Genomic DNA, 24,365 nt, shown 5'->3' with positions numbered 1-24,365 from the left:
GAAGTCAACTGGCTTGGAGCTACATCAGCTGGAATTATTTAGATTTTGATCATGTTGTTGAGTTTGCCTAATTATTACTAATCCCATAAGCTTTAACTATTTGGAGCATTTGAACAAAATCATAATCCAAAATCCTTCCCCGAACGTGTATTTATCTTTCATTCTTGAGAACCTGGAAAATAATTTTCAATAGCCTCAGGCAATCCAATATTTTGCCTTTAAATCTATTAGAAAGCATTTCATTTTGACATTACAACAAATGTTTTTCCAATAATCGGAACTGAAACCACTACTTCATTGGATTCCATTTATGATGACATTTTAGAAAGATCTTGTTTAACTATGATTATTTCTTCAGCAAAATTAAAGAACCAAATACAGTTTTAAAAACAGATTTAAGAAAGAAGCTACAAATTGGACTTGAGCTATCCAGGTTGGAACGCCAATTTCCACTACAATTTTAGAAACAGATCTGCAGACGTAGAGCCTTTTCATAAACACATGCAGCAATGGACATAAATGCGGCAGCTACATGCAGGCAGAACCCATTTTGCAATTGTTAATATCTAAAGGATCAATATTCAGTCGGCAGTAGTGAGCATTTTGCTGATTGTCGCCAGCATTATTCTTGGATATTCAATGCCAGACCCTGTCTGGAGGGTTTTTTGAGCTGTCTAGCACATAACTGGTTAAATCAATATTCAGAACTTAACCGGCCATGGTGTAGCACATAAAGATAGAACTGTGATTTCTGCAGTAACATTTATGCGTTATATCTGCCTATTAAGTTCTGAATATTGGAACATAAGTGGCCAAGTGCTGACGCCACCCCCGGAACACCCCCAACATAGCCAGTTTTCACTTAGGTGCTAACTGGTCATTTTCAGCTAAGATAACCAGTTAAGTACTGCTGAAAATGAACGGAAAGCCAAAAAAAAAAAAAAAGCGCGATTTAACAAGTCAACAGTAATTTCTGGCTGCTTAAATTGTTTTCAATATCAATTAGTAAAATATCAATGGGGTCAACATGAGTGTTGCCATGGTTGGTGGTAAGGGCTCCCCCTTGCAATGGCCATGAGACGAGTGCTTTACTTTCTGCATGGCCATTTCCCGAAAGAAGAAAGACCTAACTTTTACCCACTGTATTAAAAGAGGGCCTTGTCGCCCATCAAAAACATGCGCCGATGCCAGCACAGGCCCCCTTTTGCCGCAGCTTGGTAAAAGGGGCCCTAAAATTTAGATTTAGAAGCGTAGGAGATATACATAATTCTGCAGCCCAAATTGCAAAGAAGGCTTCAAAAAATAACCACCTTAGCTTACTTTTTGTAAGATCAAAATGCTTAATCATAGAGTTATTGAATGTTTACATTTACAATGGATGATATAAATTCAGTTTAAGGCAATACTTGAAATAAATACAGAACAGTTCCTACTGTCAAAGAGAACTCAAATAACGATGGCCCAGAATATATTTGGCTACACCACATAGACCCCCCCCCCCTGTTTACTAAGTCACACTAGCGGCTACCATGTGCTAATGTTCAAGGCTTAGTAAACAGGGGGTATGGGATTTGTGGGTTTTAAAGTGGTAGCAGCTCCATGATTGTATCAAACAGGAGTTTGGCCCAATATTGAAATAAATGGTAAACCTGTAATTTTGCTATCCATAAATTTTCAAATCTTTGGATAGCATTTGCCCACAAATCTGTCTGAATGGTTTAATACTATAAGAAGGGGATATGTTTGGGGAAGTGCTAGAGAGGGCTAGAAAACTATCAAGATAGAGGCGGTGCATTATGGCCCTTATTTCAAAAGCATTCCCATGTATAAATGGCAGTATTTAACATCTGTAGAAGCCCAGATGTTTAAATATCATGTAAGGACCGGGGCCATTCACATGTAGGGAAGCTCAGTATATCTAGATGTCAAGGGGGGCATGGGTAGGGAGCATTGGCATCACTATGGGGGTGCAAATGCCCCACAAATATTAGTTGCACCTGCTGTGCATCCCCTGTGGTCCACTCCCTTCCCTTCCCTTCCCTTCCCTCCCCTCAAACATGCCCTCCTCCAACAGCTCCTTTCTGCTCCAGGACTGTCAGCACTGTGAAACAAAACAAAAACAAACAAACATTACAAGCAAAGGGCAGCCTGCACAGAGCCTTGTGATGAAGCTCTCAGTCAGGCTCTTGCGGTTCCGCCCTCTCTGATGCACACTTCCTGCTGCTGTGGGGAGGGACTAGCAGGGCCTGTCTGAGAGCTGCAGCACGAGTTTCTGTGTCAGCTGTCCTTTTTATTAATTAGTTAAGGGGGGAGGGGTTCACAGTGCTGATAGTCCTGAGGAGCTGAGGAAGGTAAGCTTGAAGGAAGAGGGGGTGGACCACCACAGGAGGGGGGCAAGAAGGAGGGGAGATGCTGGGGTGGGAGAGGGTCTGATATGGGGGCTAGAAAAAGGAGGCAGCCTGATAGACTCTGGGGATGGGAGAACAGGGCACATGCTGGGGCTAAGGATTGAGGAGATAGAAGGGTCTTTTGCTGGGGCTGGGAGAAGGAGGCTGATTTAGGGAGAAGAGTCTGATGCTGGGGCTGGGAGAAAAAGGGTTCAAGGACAGACTCTGAGGTTTGCACCTGATCTGTGGAGAAGGGTCTGATGCTGGGACTGGGAGAAGGAGGCTGAGGGCTGACACATGGGCTGGGGATTGATTTGACAGAAGGGGATTCTAAGAAAAGGAGGCAGATGTTGGCAGATGACAGTGAGAGAGGGAGTTGATGCTGGGAGAGTGAGAAAGAAGTGGAGGGCAGGCAGTGTGTCCCCCTCCTCCTTCCTAGCTCTCAACCTTCAACACTTCCTTCCTGCCATTAACCCATCCCCATTCCTCCTAAGCGCATCCCGTCTTCGTCGCCTTCGTCGCCCTACCTCCCCCACCCTCCTCCGCACTCTCTTGCTCCTCCTCCTGCTATCCGCAGGAGACATCAATCCCAATCCAGGTCCCCCACACCTGTCCTCGTCCTATCCATGCAAACGTGTCCGGGATGTCTCCAATCTCATATCTATTCCCCTCCTCCCCCCCTCTTCCCTCCCCTTCTCATGTGCACTGTGGAATGCCCACTCGGTCTGCAACAAACTTCCCTTCACCCACGATCTCTTCATCTCTCATTCCCTTCACCTGCTTGCCCTAACTGAAACCTGGCTCTCCCCTGACGACTCTGCCTCAGTTGCGGCTCTATGCCATGGAGGCTATCTCTTCTCCCATACTCCCCGCCTAGTTGGCCGCGGAGGAGGCGTCGGGTTACTACTCTCGCCCTCCTGTAGCTTCCAACCCCTCCTCCTACCACAGTCTCACTGCTTCTCATCCTTTGAAGTCCACTCCATCTGTCTATTCTACCCGTTGCCACTCAGAGTGGCAGTCATTTACCGCCCCCCTGATAAATCCCTCCCTTCCTTCCTCACCGACTTCGATGCCTGGCTTTCTGTTTTTCTTGAACCCTCATCTCCATCCCTCATTCTCGGAGACTTCAACATACACGTTGATGACCTGTCCAACTCTCACGCTTCTAAGTTCCTCACTCTAACATCCTCCTTCAACCTCCAGCTATGTTCCACCACCCCTACTCACCGTGATGGCCATTGCCTTGACCTCGTCCTCTCCTCTTCCGGCTCACCCTCCAATTTCCACACCTCAGCTCTTCCTGTCTCTGATCATCACCTGATCACCTTCACACTTCTTCACCCTCCCCCTCAGCCCCGCCCAACATTAACCACTACTTCCAGGAATCTCCAGATTATTGACCCTCCCACCTTATCATCTAGTATTTCTAATCTCCTCCCCTCCATCATGTCCTCCGAGTCTGTTGACGAGGCTGTCTCCGCTTACAATGCCACTCTCTCCTCTGCTCTGGACACCCTTGCACCATCCACCTCCCGTCCCACAAGGCGTACTAATCCCCAGCCCTGGCTGACCCCTTGCATCCGTTACCTTCGCTCCTGCGCCCGATCTGCTGAACGCCTCTGGAGGAAATCTCGCACCCATTCAGATTTCCTTCACTACAAATTCATGCTATCCTCCTTCCAGTCCTCACTATTCCTTGCCAAACAGGACTATTACACCCAATTGACTAATTCTCTCAGCTCTAACCCTCGTCGTCTCTTCGCCACCCTTAACTCCCTCCTCAAAGTGCCCTCCGCTCCCACCCCCCCCCGTCACTCTCTCCTCAATCACTGGCTGACTACTTCCGCGACAAGGTGCAAAAGATCAACCTTGAGTTCACTACCAAGCCACCTCCTCCTCTTCACCCTTCAACCCTCTCCCTCAACCAACCAACCCAGACCTCCTTCTCCTCCTTTCCTGATATCTCCGAGGAGGAAACCGCCTGCCTTCTTTCCTCCTCAAAATGCACCACTTGTTCCTCTGATCCCATCCCCACCAACTTACTTAACACCATCTCTCCTACTATCACCCCCTCCATCTGTCATATCCTCAACCTCTCTCTCTCCACTGCAACTGTCCCCGACACCTTCAAGCATGCTGTAGTCACGCCACTCCTCAAAAAATCATCACTAGACCCTACCTGTCCCTCCAACTACCGCCCCATCTCCCTCCTACCCTTCCTCTCCAAGACACTTGAGCGCGCAGTCCACAGCCGCTGCCTTGATTTTATCTCCTCTCATGCCATCCTTGATCCACTTCAATCCGGTTTTCACCCTCTTCACTCGACAGAAACAGCACTTTCTAAAGTCTGTAATGACCTGTTCCTTGCCAAATCCAGAGGCCACTACTCCATCCTCATCCTCCTGGATCTATCCGCCGCTTTTGACACTGTCAATCATGACATACTTCTTGCCACACTGTCCTCATTTGGGTTCCAGGGCTCTGTCCTCTCCTGGTTCTCCTCCTATCTCTCCCACCGCACCTTCAAAGTTCACTCTCATGGATCTTCCTCCACCCCCATCCCCTTATCTGTTGGTGTTCCCCAGGGATCGGTCCTTGGACCCCTTCTCTTCTCAATCTACACCTCTTCCCTGGGCTCCCTGATCTCATCTCATGGTTTCCAGTATCATCTCTATGCTGATGACACCCAACTGTATCTCTCCACACCAGACATCACCGCGGAGACCCAGGCAAAGGTATCGGCCTGCTTATCCGACATTGCTGCCTGGATGTCCAACCGCCACCTGAAACTGAACATGTCCAAGACCGAGCTTATCGTCTTTCCACCAAAACCCACTTCTCCTCTTCCTCCACTTTCTATCTCAGTTGATAACACCCTCATCCTCCCCGTCTCATCTGCCCGCAACCTCGGAGTCATCTTTGACTCCTCTCTCTCCTTCTCTGCGCATATCCAGCAGATAGCCAAGACCTGTCGCTTCTTCCTCTTTAACATCAGCAAAATTCGCCCTTTCCTCTCTGAACACACCACCCGAACTCTCGTCCACGCTCTCATTACCTCTCGCCTGGACTACTGCAACTTACTCCTCACCGGCCTCCCACTTAGCCATCTATCCCCCCTTCAGTCTGTTCAGAACTCTGCTGCACGTCTCATATTCCGCCAGAACCGATATACTCATATCACCCCTCTCCTCAGGTCACTTCACTGGCTTCCGATCGGATACCGCATTCAATTCAAGCTTCTCCTTCTTACCTACAAATGCACTCAGTCTGCTGCCCCTCACTACCTCTCTACCCTCATTTCCCCTTACGTTCCCGCCCGTAACCTCCGTTCACAGGATAAATCCCTCCTCTCAGTACCCTTCTCCACCACCGCCAACTCCAGGCTCCGCTCATTCTGCCTCGCCTCACCCTATGCTTGGAACAACCTTCCTGAACCCTTACGCCAAGCCCCCTCCCTGCCCATCTTCAAGTCTTTGCTTAAAGCCCACCTCTTCAATGCTGCGTTCGGCACCTAACCCTTACCGTTCAGTGAATCCAGACTGCCCCAATTTGACTGCCCCTATCGGACCGACCGTTCACTTGTCTATTAGATTGTAAGCTCTTTGAGCAGGGACTGTCTCTCTTTGTTAAATTGTACAGCGCTGCGTAACCCTAGTAGCGCTCTAGAAATGTTAAGTAGTAGTAGTAGTAGTAGCATATGCAGTAGAAGGTGGAGATGAAAGGTAGAGAGTTAAAGGATAGATGCTGGGGCAAATAGAAAATACAGATGAACAGATTCTGGGAAAGAAGGTAGGGGGGAGAGATGGGAGAATGAATGCTAGAGATGGGAGAGAGGTGGGGTAATGAATATTGGAGAAAAAAAGGATAAAGACGCAGAGGACTATGAAGAGGGTGATATACAAAGGAAGGGGGCAAAAATTTGAAGGAAGTGAGAGAAGATGGAAATAGGGAAGTAAAAGTGGGAATGGCAGCCTGTTTAAAGGGGGTAAGACATAAGGAAGGGACTGGAGGTGTAGAGGAGATGAGTGACAGGGAAGGAATGGGGTTGGTGGGTGACAAGAGGTAGAGGTAGATGAGGCTGAGTACAGAGAGAGGAAATAAGAAACTAGAAGGTGGATGAAAGATGGAAATCACAGACAATTGGAAATGGAAGCTCTAGAGAAGTAAGTATATAGAGGGAAAAGGGGAAATAAAGTCTAGCTAAAATAAGGTAAAAAGACAATTAAGAGAAATGGCAGGAAAAAAGATGAAAGAGGGGATAAGAATGGAAATGAAGGACTAGGATAGTAAGTGCATTAAATATACAGGGGTATAGGACAGAGAGAAACAGGGGACAATGGGAGCTCTGGAGAAGAAGTGCAAGATGGAAATCTAGAATGAGGGGTAAAATAGATATGAGTAGAGAGGGATAAGAAAAACAGAGAGAAAAAAAAGGAAACAATGTCAGAGATGTAGAGGAGGATTGGAAGACAACAGTAGGAGAGAAGAAATGAAAAGGAGGCCCTGAAAAAGAGACTGGAAATCTGACAAGAAAAAAGGAGAACACAGAAATAAGATGTTGAGACAACAAAAGTAGAAAAGAAAAACAATTTTCATTTTTAAGAACTGTCAGCTTGGGATTTGTGCACATCTGTTCATTATATGTTTGCAAAACAGTGAAATGCAGTTCAGTTTTTCTTTTTCCAGTCGTACACTTCTCAGTTTAGCTTTTTGGGGAGTTTCTATTTCAATTTTTGTCTGCATTTCTATTTCTAAGCTGCGATCTCTTATTCTGTATTAGACGAGGGTATAACCATATTCTACACATGTGTCTGAGATGAAGGATTCAGCTCATGTGTAGTTCTGTGTAGGGATCTCTAATAGTTTTATTTGTTGAGTTTCCCCAGTAGGAGGTGTGTTGATTTTTCTAGGGTCTGGTGCAATCGTTGTAGTGTTGCCTTTTCACAGGTAAGGTTGTTGCAGTTTGAATCTTGAAAGTTAGTACTATTTTTGAATGGTGTTTGCTCAGTTCCTATGCTGAATTATGTCCAAGTTTCATTATTGGGGACTGTGGAGTGGTTTACAGAACTAGGGGTGACGGGTTTGCACTGAATTTCTGTTCCATCCTTTATAGCAGTGCTTCTCAACCCAGTGCTAGAGACACATCCAGCTACAACAACAATATGGCTTGTATTCCGTTAACACCTCTTGGTTCATAGTGGATTCAATAAAAAATAGCTGGTCATTTCCAGGAAGTACAGACTACAAATAACAAATTTACATGCACATAATAATCTTAAGAAAAAAACCCTCAAAACTAATTATTAGTTTACAGAATACATTTTCTAAATAAGTAGATTTTAATATATTTTTGAAACTGAAAGTAATTTGAGATAGTAGACAGAGAAATCTGAACGTCTTTACTAAAATGAGTTGCTTGGTATGAAAAAGGTTTATCTAACAACCTAGTTCTTTTCATGGCTTTTAAAGAAGGATAAGTAAAAAGGGCCATTGATCTAGTAACACTTGATTTATAAAATAAAACTAAATGAGTTAATCAATACTATGGGGCTAACTTATAAATATGGCAGTAAAATTTAAACAAAATTCTAGCATAGACAGGGACCCAATAATTCTTTATGAAATATAGAGATTCACTGCCATACTTTTTCAAAGAGTATATAAGACGGAGTGCCATATTCTGTATAGAATATAACCACTTTAATAATTGTTTAGGGATTCCAGATATATAATGTTACAGCAGTCTATCAAACTGAAATGGTCTTTATCAAAATATTTACGCACCTGCCGGAGATTATGCATCAGAAAGCAAGCTCTTTGAGTAAGTGTATTTACATGAGATTGAAAGGATAGCTTAGAGTCTAGCAATATAGAAGGTGAGAACTTATAGAGTCTGATTAATCCTAACACGTTTTTCCTGTTCCATAGTAGAGTGACTAATTAGTAAACATTTAATTTTTTCTGTATTTAATTTAAGCTTATGCATTTTCATCCATGACTGTAATATCATCAGCATAACTATAAAAGTAACCCCCCTCCCCAACTTCTCTAAAATATAACCCAGAGAATGCATGTAAACATTGAAAAGGAGAGGGGACAGTGGGGAACCCTGTGGAGCACTACAATGATCACTCCACTTTTCCAGTAAAATGCCATCTAGTTTTACTCTATAAAATTGAGATAAAAAAAAAGGCAAATCATTTACATACCTTCTCAGTGACCCCTAAACTTCCTAGAGTCTGCAAAAGAATTTCATGATCTACTAATTCAAATGCACTGGATAGGTCAAACTGCAGCACCAGTGACTTCTTACCTTCACATAATAATTTTCAAACATTATCTATCAATGAACCAATAACAGTCTTGGTGCTGAAGTTTGACCTCAACCTAGATTGTGTATAATGTAAGATACTATCCAGCTTATTTTCGAAAGAGAAAAACGCCTATAGTGCGACCTAAATCGGGAGATAGACGTTTGTCTCACAAAGGCACCCAAATCGGTATAATCGAAAGCCGATTTTGGGCGTTTCCAACTGCACTCCATCGCGGAAATGAATAAAGTTGACGGGGGCGTGTCGGAGGCATGGTGGAGGCGGAACTGGGGCGTGGTTATCAGCCGAGGAGAGATGGGTGTCTTTAGCTGATAATCGAAATAAAAAGGCATTTTTACCGTGATTTTGGGTCACTTTTTTGGACCCTTTTTTTTCACGAACAAGTCCCAAAAAAAGTGCCCCAACTGCCCAGATGACCACTGGAGGGAATCGGGGATGACCTCCCCGGACTCCCCCAGTGGTCACTAACCCCCTCCCACCAAAAAAAAAACCCACTTTAAAAACTTTTTTCCCAGCCTGTATGCCAGCCTCAAATGCCGTACCCACCTCCATGACGGCAGAATGTGTTCGATCCTGTCACAGCCTTTCCCTGGGTCAGATGTGGCTCTGGGGTGCAGTACAGGGTCACATCAGCATTGCATTGTGGTGGGTGTAGGGTATTGGGCTCCGTGATTTCATTAGCTTGTGTTACAGTCTCACAATGTTGGTAGTTGGTAGGCTCTTCTCCCATGGTGCTTTTCCCCCTGCCTACTAGGTCAGAGTGTGCCCTGTTGTGTTTCCTGTTGTAGTCCATGCGGTAGTGGCCATTTTTGTAAGCCAGTTTTAGTTCCCTTTCCTGTGTTAGCCACGTTAGACAACTTAGTTCTTCCCTTGAATGTGGCTGAATGAGGGCATTGTACAGCATTCTGCCAGTTCTGACCTACTGCTCATCTCAGTACCAGGGAGACTCGTTGCCAATGGGGCACAACCTCTGATCTGCAGTTAACTGTGAGTAAAGGCGGTTATTTCAATAAAGGACATTTTCGTAGAGATTAGTCTTCAGGTGTCAACTGGTGTGCCAAGGTTATATAGCAGCAACCAGTCCTAGAGGCCTGCGTGTATGCAGGTCCCTGGAGCACTTTTAGTGGGTACCGCAGTGCACTTCAGCCAGGTGGCCCCAGGCCCATCCCCCCCACCTGTAACACTTGTGCTGGTAAATGGGAGGCCTCCAAAACCCACTGTACCCACATGTAGGTGCCCCCTTCACCCCTAAGAGCTATGGTAGTGTTGTACATTTGTGGGTTTTGGGGGAGGGGGGTTGGGTGTTCAGCACCCTTGGTAAGGGAGCTATGCATGTGGGAGCTTTTTCTGAAGTCTACCGCACTGATGTAGGGTGCCCAGTTGGTGTCCTGGCATATCAGGGGGGCGAGTGTACTACGAATCGTGGCCCCTCCCATGACCAAATGGCTCGGATTAGGACGTTTTTGAGCTGGGCGTTTTTAGTTTCCATTATTGCTAAAAAAAACAAACGCCCAGCTCAAAAACGTCCATTTTTTCGAAAATACGGTTTGGCCCGCCCCTTCACGGACCCGTTCTTGGAGATAAACACCCATGGAGATAGGCGTTTCTGTTCGATTATGCCCCTCTCTGGTAATCTAAATAATCTGACAATTGATAAACCACCAATCTTTCCATCAATTTACAGAAAAGTGGTACAGAAGCAATTGGTCTGTAGTTCAAGATCAAATTGGTAATTTTTTTAGTATTCTTCATAATAGGAGTAACGATAATTTCACCCAAGTTTCAGGGAAAGTCCCCCAAATTGAGTGAAATTTGTAACCAATCCAATAACAAAAATAATTTAAAATTGTATGAAGCCAACTTCATAATATATGGAGAACAAGTATCCAGAATTCAATAGGAGGAAGAATATATTTTATATGGAACATCTACTAAAGATCAAGATATTGGAGAGAATTCCTTCCATACTCTATCAACAGCAATTGAATCAGAACTAAGGGTTGAAAATCCCAATCTGGATTATTGTTCTTAAAATAATCTCTAATAGTTGTTATTTTGGAACATCATGACTAGACTATTATAATACCCTGTACATTGGTCAAAACAAAAAGAGTTTGTTTCAGCTCCAACTAATTCAAAATGCTGCAGCAAGACTGGTAGAAGGCAACCATCACACCCTTCCTGCAAAAACTACACTGGCTACCAGTGCTTTACAGGGATAAATTTAAAACTCTATGTTTGATTTTCAAGGCCCTCAGACAAAATGGGCCAGAGTACTTAAAGAATAAGTTAGCTCTTTACACATCTTTGAAACCTCTAAGATCCTCTCAAGGAGCATCACTATCTGTCCCCTCATCAAAGGAAATTGTATGATGTGATACCAGCCAGCGAGCCTACTCAGGAGTAGCCCCTACACTCTGGAATTTACTCCCAGAGGGGCTGTGTATAACTCAAGACTGATTTTACTTCAGGAAGCAGGTAAAAGCCTGGCTCTTCTCCCAAGCCTTTAATACATAGGGTGACTTACTATACACCCATTCTTCACCTGGACTAGCTTGCTACACCCAGTGTAACTTAGACCAGTTCCTTATATCTTGATTAACTGTACAAAGAACATGCCTTTAGTTTAGCCACCCATTTGTTTAGCCCAACTACTACTACTACTACTATTTAGCATTTCTATAGCGCTACAAGGCATACGCAGCGCTGCACAAACATAGAAGAAAGACAGTCCCTGCTCAAAGAGCTTACAATCTAATAATAGAATCCAACTGATTCTGTACCAAGAATATTGTTCCCATGTATATATCTGCACTTCGCCCCTCAGCTATATGGTGAGCTGCACTGTAAAAAAACATTAGTATCATAGTAATGTTATTTGAATGTTTTAATTGTGTGCTTATGAGGTACTCCATCACTATTATGCTTACATCATATTATGTCTCTGTTATTTGAATTTCAGTACTGGTAAATGTGTATAAATTCGATCCTGTTTCATGGTAGTCAGTTTGCTGCTTACAAGTTTCCCTCTTTCATTCTGTCTATGTCTTTACTTGTTCATTTTACTATTGTTATGCTATTAACAAAATTGTAAGTTTGATGTTAAACTGTACCTATTGTACACCACCTTGAGTGAATCTCTTCATAATGGTGGTCAATAAATCCCAATAAATAAATAAAACTAAAATAATCAGCCAGCTGAGGATTATTTAATAATTATTGGAATAATACAAGGATCTGTATTAGTGAGATCAGTAAATATTTTAAAAAGAAGTTTTGCATCTAAGGAATTACTACTAACTAATTTACCCCCTGAATGGGCTGTGTTGGCATTAGTGCACCAGCAGCCACTAGCATGGCTTTGTAAATGGGGGGGGGGGGGGGGGGGGGGTTACAGTAATAAGCCTGCCTTTTCAACTTTAGAGATCTCTTATACTCGTTATTTAATAACTTCCAAATAATTTTATTCTTAACAGATGGATGTTTACACCACAGTCTTTCTGCAGACCTACATTTCCTTTTTAGAGCAAGTAGTTCGAAGTCAAACCATTTATCTGAAGGTCTAAGTATTCTGGTTCTAACTTTATTTGGAGTCAAATTATTCAAGATCTCATTGCTAACATTAATCCACTCATTAACAAAGTCTAAGGAATTCTGGGCCTCAAGTTTCTCATCAAATTGTGACCAGAAAACTACATGGTCGATGGCTCACTTGGGAAGATCTGAGTTATGCTGTGATCATTTAGTTTTCCCTATCTCCAGTCTATATTAAATTGATTGATACAAAAAGTGATCAGTCCAGGGAACAACTGACCAGGTGCCCTGTAGGAAAAAATATTTGAATTGATATCCACTTCGGAAGAAGCAATTAAGTTTAATTGATATCCTTTAGTGTGAGTAATTCTGGGACTTGGAACTTGATAATTTAAAGCATTTAAATATGAAAAGAGATGTGTTATATGTGGGCAAATAGCAACTTTTTCTAAATTTAAATTAATATCACTCAGTAAAAGATTAAACTTAGAATCCAGATAGACATTTTTCAGTATATCCTCAATGAATACGCATGCTATAATAATACATCGCTTCCTAGTCAATAACAAAATTTACAAACTTTATTATTCAAACCCCTAATTAAAATTATATCCCAATACTAAATCCACTTTGTTGCGTCTGCAATGACCTTTCAACTCTGAGGTGACATATTCAATATTACATTAAACAATTACATAAGAGTCCCCCAACAACTCCCTTGAATACAGGCTGTCATAAGGATCCCCTCCAAAGGAGGCCCCTGTGGCAGTCTTCCCCTCACATGTGGACCAGCACCCAATATGTGGTGCCCACCCTCGAGGTCAAATCCCCTCCTGCGATGAAAATAAATTAAAGTAGACCTCCCTGGAAGGCCCTCTACCCTCCCCCCCCCCTAATTCCTGGCATTTAGTGGAGTAGTAGCGATGCTCACTCTCTTCTTTTGTAATGCTTCTCTGGGCCAAAATATTGATAATATTATTTTATTACTGTTAAGGGGAAAGACTTCCATATATGGGCAAAATAAATTTGGCAAAGTCTTTTGTAAAATAGTATGGAAATTCCCCAAGTCCTGACTTGTAGACATGTGGATTCCCCTTTTTGTGTTCTATCTAAACTCTGCCTCCTCACATATATTTAGTGTCTCTGCTTATATTTATAATGGTGATGAATGCATATATTAATTTAAGTACCAGTGTTAAAATTAATATGGTTACTGTGTTGGCTGAATATTGACCCTGTTGATATCAGTAAGTTCACCAATGAGGTTAGAGTCTTCGATCTTTTCTGTCTTCCCTGCAGAATTTCAGTAGTTCTTCTGAAGAAAGTACAAATGAGCTGCTGACTGACCTGACCAAAAGCACAGCCTGCAATTAAAAATCATGGAGTTGAGCTATCGAACCACACCATGTCCTCTTCTTCTCACAAACATGTAACGAGTGCTGTAGTGATGCAAGCAAGATAACACTGCTCCTATACACTATAGACAGAATATAATATGGACATTGGGGGTCAAGACTCAAGTTTATTTTCATTTGATATATTGCTAATTGGAAGCCATTTCAGTGGTTTAAAATGGATACAGTATTAAACAAATTATAGTATGAAATCAAGACAGAAAGATTAAAGGGTGATACTGGTTACTTAGGCAACTATTTTAGAATGTCTGTTTGTGATTTAGACATTTGAATCCAGGTACACTAAAAGCTACCCATGAAAAAGGTCTATAACCAGATTTTGGGAAGCCAGGATTGAAACATCTAGACTGCCAGTACGTTCACCTGGCAAGGGGGTATAGTTTAGGTAGGATTAGGGCATGATAAGGATGGGACTACAATGAGTCACACAGAAATGTGCATTCCCCATTTCAGAAGGGACGTGCATGTCCATGGCCACCAATATCAATGTTGGGAGTTAGATTTGCTCCATGCAAAATCTACAGGCCAAATGAGTGTTGTGGCTGGCTGTGGCAACTAGCATATAGGGTCAATACTGTGCACTAGCTGTCATGAATGTTGATAGTGCAGCAGCCATTACCAAAGTATTGGTACATTTATTTGTGCCTATAACTCCAAAAATAGCATGCCAAATAGTATCTATTCTGATCTACCTGAATGAAGGTATAAAAGAGAGTTTATCTAAGTGCTCTAAACATAGAAACATAGAAACTTGAAGGCAGATAAAGGCCATAAGGGCATAATCGAATGTTGCCGGCGAAATAGGTCACCAGCGATCTATTTTGGCGGCGGTGCAACAGCTGGCCGGAACCGTAGTTTCAAAAAAGATGACTGGCCATCTTTTTTTTTGATAATACGGTTTAGCCCGGCCAAATGCCAGAGTTCGCCGGGTTTGAGATCGCCACTTTTGTTTTTCAGCGATAATGGAAAAAAATGCCGGCCATCTCAAACCTGGCGAAATCCAAGGCATTTGGTCATGGGAGGAGCCAGCATTTGTAGTGCACTGGTCCCCCTGACATGCCAGGACACCAACCGGGCACCCTAGGGGGCACTTCTAAAAATGTTTAAAAAATACACAAATAGCTCCCAGGTGCACAGCTCCCTTACCTTGGGTGCTGAGCCCCCCCAAATCCCCCCCAAACCCACTCCCCACAACTCTACACAATTACCATAGCCCTTATGGGCGAAGGGGGGCACCTACATGTGGGTACAGTGGGTTTTAGGGGGTTTGGAGGGCTCAACACTTAGCACCAGAAGTGTAACAGGTAGGGGGGGGGGGGGGATGGACCTGTGTCTGCCTGCCTGGAGTGCTCTATACCCATTAAAAACTGCTCCAGGGACCTGCATACTGCTGTCAGGGAGCTGGGTATGACATTTGAGGCTGGCATAGAGACTGGCAAAAAGTGTTTTATTTTCATTGTTTTAGTGTGGGAGAGGGTTGGTGACTACTGGGGGAGTATGGGGAGGTCATCCCCCATTCCCTCCGGTGGTCATCTGGTCAATTGGGGCACCTTTTTGAGGCTTGGTTGTGAAAATAAAAAGGACCAAGTAAACCCGGCGAAATACTGATTAACGCCGTTTTTTTTCCATTATCCACAAAAGCCGGCCATCTGGTAGCCACGCCCATGCCCGCCCATGTCCTGCCTTCGCTTCCCCGCCGACACGCCCCTTGAACTTTCGCCGGCGCGGTGACAGGAAAGCGATGATGGTGTCAAAAACGCTGCTTTCGATTATACCGATTTCGCGGCTTTTGCGAGATCGCTGGCCATCTCCTGATTTATGTCGGAAGATGGCTGGCGATCACTTTCGAAAATAAGCCTGCATATGACCCATCCAGTCTGCCCATCCTCTGTAACCCCTAATTCTTCCTGTTCCTAAGCGATCCCACATGCTTATCCCATGCCTTTTTAAATTCTGGAACAGTACTCAACTCCACCACCTCTACCGGGAGGCCATTCCACACCTCCACCACCCTTTCTGTGAAATAATACTTCCTTAGGTTACTCCTAAGCCTATTTCCTCTTAACTTTGTCATATGCCCCCTCATTCCAGTGCTCTCCTTCATTTGAAAAAGGCTCTCTTCCTGTACATAAATGCCCTTGAGATATTTAAACATTTCTATCATGTCTCCTCTCTCCCTCCTCTCTTCCAGCATATACATGTTGAGGTTCATAAGCCTGTCCCTATAAGTTTTGCATTCAAGATCGCTTACTAATTTTGTAGCCGCCCTCTGGACCAACTCCATCCTGTTTATATCTTTCCATAGGTACGATCTCCAGAACTGCATGCAGTACTCCAAATGAGGCCTCACCATAGACTTATGACTTATACAACAGCACTATCACCTCCTTTTTCCTGCTGGTCATACTTTATGCACCCAAGCATCCTTCTGGCTTTGGCTGTCGCTTTTTCAACCTGTTTGAAAGCTTTAAGGTCGTCAGACACAATCACCCCCAAGTCCCACTCATCCTTCAAACACTGAAGCACCTCACCCCCTATACTGTACCGGTCCCTCGGATTTTTGCGACCCAAGTGCATGACCCTGCATTTTTTGGTATTAAACCTTAGTTGCCAAATATCGGTCCATTCCTCTAGCTTCGCTAGGTCCTTTCTCACCTCTAGAAGGTGAATATGGGATGAGGGCGTAACAGAAAAAGAGGCTTTTGTGTAGACTATCCTGCTTATAATCGAATGAGAAAAACGCCCAAGTTCCGACCTAAATCGGGAGATGGACGTTTATCTCACAAAAACGAATAAAGCGGTATAATCGAAAGCCGATTTTTGGACGTTTTCAACTGCAATCCGTCGCGGATGCGGACAAAGTTGATGGGGGCGTGTCAGAGGTGTGGCAAAGGCGGAACTGGGGCGTGGTTATCTGCCGAACAGAGATGGGCGCATTTCACCGATAATGGGAAAAAAGTATGCGTTTTTAGCTAGAATTTAGGACACTTTTCCTGGACCCTGTTTTTTCACGAATAAGGCCCCAAAAAGTGCCCTAAATGACCAGATGACCACTGGAGGGAATCGGGGATGACCTCCCCTGACTCCCCCAGTGGTCACTAACCCCCTCCCAGCACAAAAAATGAAGTTTCTCAACTTTTTATTTTCACCCTCAAATGTCATACCCAGCTCCCTGACAGCAGTATGCAGGTCACTGGAGGAGTTGTTAGGGGGTGCAGTGGACTTCAGGCAGGTGGACCCAGGCCCATCCCCCCTACCTGTTACAATTGTGCTGCTTAATGCTTATTAGTCGTCCAACCCCCCCAAACCCACTGTACCCACATGTAGGTGCCCCCCTTCACCCCTTAGGGCTATAGTAATGGTGTAGACTTGTGGGCAGTGGGTTTTGAGGGGGATTTGGGGGGCTTAACACACAAGGGAAGGGTGCTATGCACCTGGGAGCTCTTTTACCTGTTTTTTTGTTTTTGTAAAAGTGCACCCTAGGGTGCCCGGTTGGTGTCCTGGCATGTGAGGGGGACCAGTGCACTACGAATCCTGGCCCCTCCCACGAACAAATGCCTTGGATTTATTCGTTTTTGAGCTGGGCGCTTTCATTTTCCATTATCGCTGAAAAACAAAAACGCCCAGCTCACACATTGTTGAATAAAACATGGGCGTCTATTTTTTCCCAAAATACGGTTCGGTCCGCCCCTTCACGGACCCGTTCTTGGAGATAAACGCCCATGGAGATAGGCGTTTTCGTTCAATTATGCCCCTCCATGGGGCTCATTTTTGAAACAGAAAAACATCCAAAAAATGGCACAAAATGAAAGATGGATATTTTGTTGTTAAATACATACAAATTGTATATTCAAAACTCATTTTTAATAGATTTGTGTATGCAGTTCATCTAAATCTTTTACCAGCCTGCTGACATCATACCCCACGGTCATGATTAGGCATTAAGTCGGCAGGCTGGTAAAAGATGTTTGTTAGGGGACCTCCTTGATAAAGCATTTGCGAAACACATGCTGTGTCGGAACACTGTACCCCTATTGCCGACTATTTATGAAGCTTTCATCTTTAAGATGAGTATTATTTAAATTTAATTAAATTTAACATGAAAAATAAGTCATCACGTTTTCTTTATATTGCAACATAAATCAAGAAGTTGAGGATGGTGGAGGCTGGTGAGCCGATGATGTAGTGAGTGTAAAAGTCTCTGCGTTAGAGTGTGTGGACGCAATGCGGCATGGCTGAGGTTCATAGCCTAACAATAAAAACATTTTTTTAGCTGGATTCCATTGATATTCAAAAAGATAGATTGGATATCTAACAGGGTTTCATTTTAATGATCCAACGGAAGGTGACGTTGTTAAGCCTCTTTTTTGTTGATTCAACATCTGATTTGGACATTAACCAGCTTATTTTCGAAAGAGAAGGACGCCCATCTTTTGACACAAATCGGGAGATGGGCGTCCTTCTCCCACGGGCGCCCAAATCGGTATAATCGAAAGTCAATTTTGGGTGCCCCCCAACTGCAGTCAGTCGCGGGGACAACCCAAGTTCACGGGGGCGTGTCGGAGGCATAGCGAAGGCGGGACTGGGGCGTGTTTATCGGCCGAGGAGAGATGGGCATCCTCGGCCGATAATGGAAAAAAGAAGGGCGTCACTGGCGAGAATTTGGTCTGCTTTATTTGGTCCAAGTCACAAAAAAGTGCTCAAACTGCCCAGATGACCACCAGAAGGAATCGGGGATGACCTCCCCTGACTCACCCAGTGGTCACTAACCCCCTCCCACCCTAAAAAAAAAACAACTCAAAAACTGTTTTTGCCAGCCTCTATGCCACTCTCAAATGTCATACTCTGGTCCATCGCAGCAATATGCAGGTCCCTGGAGCAGTTTTAGTGGGTGCAGTACACCTCAGGCAGGCGGACCCAGGCCCATCCCCCCCTACCTGTTACACTTGTGGTGGAAATGGGAGCCCTTCAAAACCCACCAGAAACACACTGTACCCACATGTGGGTGCCCCCCTTCACCCCTTAGGGCTATGGTAGTGGTATGTGGGGAGTAGGTTTTGGGGGGCTCAGCACCAAAGGTAAGGGAGCTATGTACCTGGGAGCAATTTGTGAAGTCCACTCCAGTGCCCCCTAGGGTGCCCGGTTGGTGTCCTGGCATGTAAGGGGAACCAGTGCAATACGAATCCTGGCCCACGACCAAATGCCATGGAGTTGTTCGTTTTTGAGATGGGCGCCTATCTCTACAGCTGGCGATCTCAGCATTTGACCCAAATGTTGAGATTGGGGTGCCCCCAACCGTATTATTGAAATGAAAGATGGACACCCATCTCGTTTTGAAAATACGGTTGACCCCGCCCCTTCACGGCGCCGTCCTCGGAGATGGACGCCCTTAGAGATGGGCGTTCCCGATCGAAAATGCCCCTCCATATCTTATAGACTAATGTCAGGATTTTAAAAGTAATTCTTACTGCAACAGGTAACCAGTGTTCATCTGAAAGGAATGAGTTTACATGGTCAAATTTCCTAATGTTTGTTATTATTTTCATAGATGTGCTTTGCATACAAGTTATCTGAATGCTTTGTAAGTGAATCCACATTATATTAGGTCTACAGTGTAATATGTAATAACAAAAAAATGGAGTCAAAATCTTGACCACATTTTAAGCAATCACTTGTTTATATCAGCTCTGCTGTGTATCTATCTCTCTCTAGCTGATTCTTATATTCTACAATATCTATTAAGTTCTAGATGGATTGCAGTGATCAAGAGACTAGATAAACTCCAGGATGTGCAAAATCTTAATAATACAATATTAGAAAAAAATAGGAAGCTTAATTTCCTAGCAGATATTTTTCAAACAAATATGTTTTCAGAGCTTTTGAAAACAATTCATGTCTGGTGAGCTGCCTAATCTGATATGGCAAAGAATTCCAAATTTTGGCAGCTACATAGGCAACACCAGTAGAGAAAGATTTGCTTGAACTAATTCCCTTATGATTTGGAAACTGTAATAATGAATATTCATGAAGTGTTTTTGTCCTTTGGGAGCGTCAAACAATTATTAATTTTATCATGTATAAGGGAACAGTTCCATAAATAATATTGAATATGGTAGTATATAATTTAAACTGACTGTGGGCTTCCACTGGGAGACAATGCAATCAGAAAAACTCTAAAACATAATGAAGAGCAAACAAGGATATGAAAAAGTTATTAAGAAAAAAATCAGCTATATTCAATATCCGGTGTATGTATTCCTAATTTAGAGGAAAAGCCTCAAAATCTAGAGGAACACTCTATCGTTGATTATATCAACATAGGAGGTCCCCTAAATCATCATGGGCAAAAACCTCTTTAAATATGACTAAATATGCTCAAAAAATCTTTTAAATATAACTCTCATGCTCAAAAAACTTCCATATATCGTGTGAAAATTCACTAATCGATACTTAGCTTTAAACAGTCAGTGGACACCAACCACGGCCCAACTCCAGCCAAAGTTTCGAAATACTGCCTCAGGGTACCGCGGTGTTTGACTGTAAAAAATCTGTAAAGAAAAAAGAAAGAAAACATACATCAATGCAGTTCTCTCGAACTTACAGAGCCCAAAAAGCTTCATAGACTCTTACAAGATCCTTATCCAGGACTCTCGTGTCAAACTGATCACAAAATGGCTAACGTTCTTTTATGCCTTGACGTCAGACGCCTTCATTCAAGCTCCACCCTTAAAGGTGTTCTCGATCCAAACTACCAGATGGAAATAAAAACAAAACCAAAAAATCAAAGAAGATTTTCAAAGAAAATTTTTTTTTCAAAAAAATATTTTTTCAAAAAAATTGGTTCCATTCAATTTTTGAGTTCAGACCAAATGGGTGCAAAGTATGCAAACGGAAAATCCATTGTTGTTCCATTCTCAATAGGAGGAGCTTCTTATCTTCACCTCCTGGATGCCATTTCAATTGTTGAAGTACAATACATTTCAAACTCTTGAAAGAATGACCTTCTTTATTACAATGAACAGCAAGAGGAGTTGTAGTTTTTCTTGTAATGATGTTGCTTTTATGTTCACCCAATCTAATAGATAATTTGCGGGAAGTCTGACCAACATATAGTTTATTGCAACTACATTGGATGCAATAAACCACCCAATCAGATGCACAATTTTTAAGGTTTAGACGCATTTGTTCTGATTTGTCTGAGTTTAAGAATAAAGCAAAAGATTTAAGCTTACGTTTAAAAGATAGAGGTTATCCTAAGGAAATTATACAGCAGGCTTATAAACGTGCTAAGTATAACAACAGAGATTACCTCTTTCTTCCCAAACAAATTAATGCTAATGATAATGAAGACACTTTAACCTGTGTGTTACGATATTCCAACACAGCTCAAAAATTTGCCAATATTATTAGATCGAATTGGCATGTTATACAGACTTTACCTGGTTTTGAAAATAGTAAATTGAGACTGGCATTCAGCAGAGGACGTAATTTAAAAGAAATTTTGGCTCCTTCTGTTTTACGATATTCTACTTCCTTGGATAGCAATGCTACGGGTCATATAAAATGTGGACAGTGTGCAATGTGTTCCATTATGCTGGAAGCTACAGAATTTTGCGATCCTCAAACGACACGAAAGTACGTTTTACATCACAATACCTCCTGTGCATCTGATTGGGTGGTTTATTGCATCCAATGTAGTTGCAATAAACTATATGTTGGTCAGACTTCCCGCAAATTATCTATTAGATTGGGTGAACATAAAAGCAACATCATTACAAGAAAAACTACAACTCCTCTTGGTCATTCTTTCGAGAGTTTGAAATGTATTGTACTTCAACAATTGAAATGGCATCCAGGAGGTGGAGATAAGAAGCTCCTCCTATTGAGAATGGAACAATGTTGGATTTTCTGTTTGCATACTTTGCACCCATTTGGTCTGAACTCAAAAATTGAATGGAACCAATTTTTTTGAAAAAATATTTTTTTGAAAAAAAATTTTTCTTTGAAAATCTTCTTTGATTTTTTGGTTTTGTTTTTATTTCCATCTGGTAGTTTGGATCGAGAACACCTTTAAGGGTGGAGCTTGAATGAAAGCGTCTGACGTCAAGGCATAAAAGAACGTTAGCCATTTTGTGATCAGTTTGACACGAGAGTCCTGGATAAGGATCTTGTAAGAGTCTATGAAGCTTTTTGGGCTCTGTAAGTTCGGGAGAACTGCACTGATGTATGTTTTCTTTCTTTTTTCTTTACAGATTTTTTACAGTCAAACACCGCGGTACCCTGAGGCAGTATTTCGAAACTTTGGCCGGAGTTGGGCTGTGGTTGGTGTCCACTGACTGTTTAAAGCTAAGTATCGATTAGTGAATTTTCACACGATATATGGAAGTTTTTTGAGCATGAGAGTTATATTTAAAAGATTTTTGAGCATATTTAGCCATATTTAAAGAGGTTTTTGCCCATGATGATTTAGGGGACCTCCTATGTTGATATAATCAACGATAGAGTGTTCCTCTAGATTTTGAGGCTTTTCCTCTAAATTAGGAATACATACACCGGATATTGAATATAGCAGACAATGCAATCAACCTAGTAAAGGAGAGACTCTATCTGCTTTTTTTCTTGCTGAGAATATGAGATGAGACATTGTATTCTGTATAGTCTGTAATTTTTTTATAAGATACTTGTGACAACCTATACATGATATTACAATAGTCAAGTTAATATGGTAAAAGGCTCTGTACTATCAACCTAAATGCTGAAACGTCTAGACAGCTTCTGATTTTTCTCTGTTTTTTTCATAGCAAAAAAGTTTGCTTTACTAATGCATTAATTTGGAGATCTAGGGAAAGTGTGCTGGAAATGAGAAATCCTAATAACTTCAAACTTGTTTAAAACTGAAATTCTGGATTGATTACCTTTTATATATCATCATTCTTGATATTATTAGCCTGCCCATTTTCCTTTATTCAACTTCAAATAATGATCTTGAATCCACTGTTCTAGCAGGTGAAGACATGAAGAATTTTGCTAGAGACCTCTTCTACAGATGAAATATCAGGAAGGAGAATGGTAATATTGTCCACAAATGAAAAAAACTTTAAATCCAGCCTTAGTAAATAAAGAACCTAAAAATCTCATTAGAATATTAAATAAGGATGGCAAGAGTGAGGACTCTTGAGGAACACCACATATGGGTCTCCAACATTCTGATCTATGAATTTGAAAAGTTATTGTATATGAACTTGAGGTTAGAAAGCCTCTGAACCAAGATAAGACATTTCCTGAGATGCCTAATTCACTCAGTATCAATAGCATTTGATCATGGTCAACTAGACCCGTGTTGGGTCATTTTTAATGTGAATTACGTCATTTTTTATGTGAATAAACAAATTAATTGGTATCCTCGTTCATTCTCCTCACTTTTTGGTTTCACAACTAGATCAAATGCACATGATAGATCAAATTCCATCAGGATAGCTCATTGTCCCCTGGTCAATACTGATTGTCCCACTAATAAATTTCCTAGAATAGTCTCTGCATTAAAATAATCTAAAATCCTGATTGAGACAAGTGCAGAATGTCATATGTATCCAGTGTTGTTCAAAGTACAAGGTCAAAGTACTTAAGAAAAAGTAAAAATAAATGTATATTTTAATACTTAAGTAAAAGTACAATGAAGAACACATTAAAAAATTAAGTGAAAGTAAAAAAGTTATTACCTAATATAATACTTTTTGAGTAAAAAGTAAAAGTACTGCAACTCTAATGAATGCAACTATTGTTAATGTTTTTATCCCAATAACTTCACTGCTCTACAATTCGATCCACTTTGCTTTTAGCATAACTAAATTTTGAAAATGAGTGTTACTCATGTGAGTCAATTATCCTGCAAAGCTAAAAAGGAGATCAACCACTGCACTAGCAGGAAGTGGATTGTTCAGTCTGATAAGAAGTTCTTTCAAATCAGGCCTGGTTGCAATATTACTGATGTCTTTTGATTGGGTCCTTAGGTATTGATCAATGGAATTTCTGCCTGAAACACTTGGTTTCCATATGGCAAAAAATACTTTATCATCATCATCATTTTCATCTGCTTTAGTAGTGCTGTCTAATTCATCACTGGCATCTTCATCTTCATCTTTGTTATCATCGTCATACTGTCCAAGTACAGAGAAGGCTTTCTTAAAGTTGTAATCATTGTCTGTTGTTATTTTAAGAGTTTATCATATTATGGCAGACTCTGTTTGAATATCTTTGAGAACTGATGCAAGAATGTCAAATGTGTGGGAAACTTGAGTCTTCTAAAGGACAGACAAGAAGACTTCTCTCTAAAGACTGTCGATACAGTAGACAGTCACCACAATGTAACATTTCTCATGGGATGACCAGCAGTTTGTTGTGATAGAACATATGTCTGTTCACCAATAATTACAACCATCTTCAACTTCATCTCTGCTTCAAAGTGACCCAACTCATCTCTATTTGGCTAGAGGCTAGCAACCAGTTCAACAAACACAGGCAACTCCACTGATCTCATAGGCTATATTCATTGAACAGCAACATTTAAGATGAGATGATTGACTGTTTTCATGACAAGCTTTGCAGTAGCAAAATTCTATTTCAGGTTTTGCTGATTCATTTTGTTTACTGAGGAATCATCACTTACATCTTGCTTCTGCTTCTAGCTTTTTTTTTTC

Source organism: Microcaecilia unicolor, chromosome 4 (assembly GCF_901765095.1).
Source record: "Microcaecilia unicolor chromosome 4, aMicUni1.1, whole genome shotgun sequence".
In the NCBI taxonomy this organism is placed as follows: Eukaryota; Metazoa; Chordata; class Amphibia; order Gymnophiona; family Siphonopidae; genus Microcaecilia; species Microcaecilia unicolor.
The sequence above is the reverse complement of the archived record's forward strand: the minus strand, read 5'-3'. Positions refer to the sequence as shown.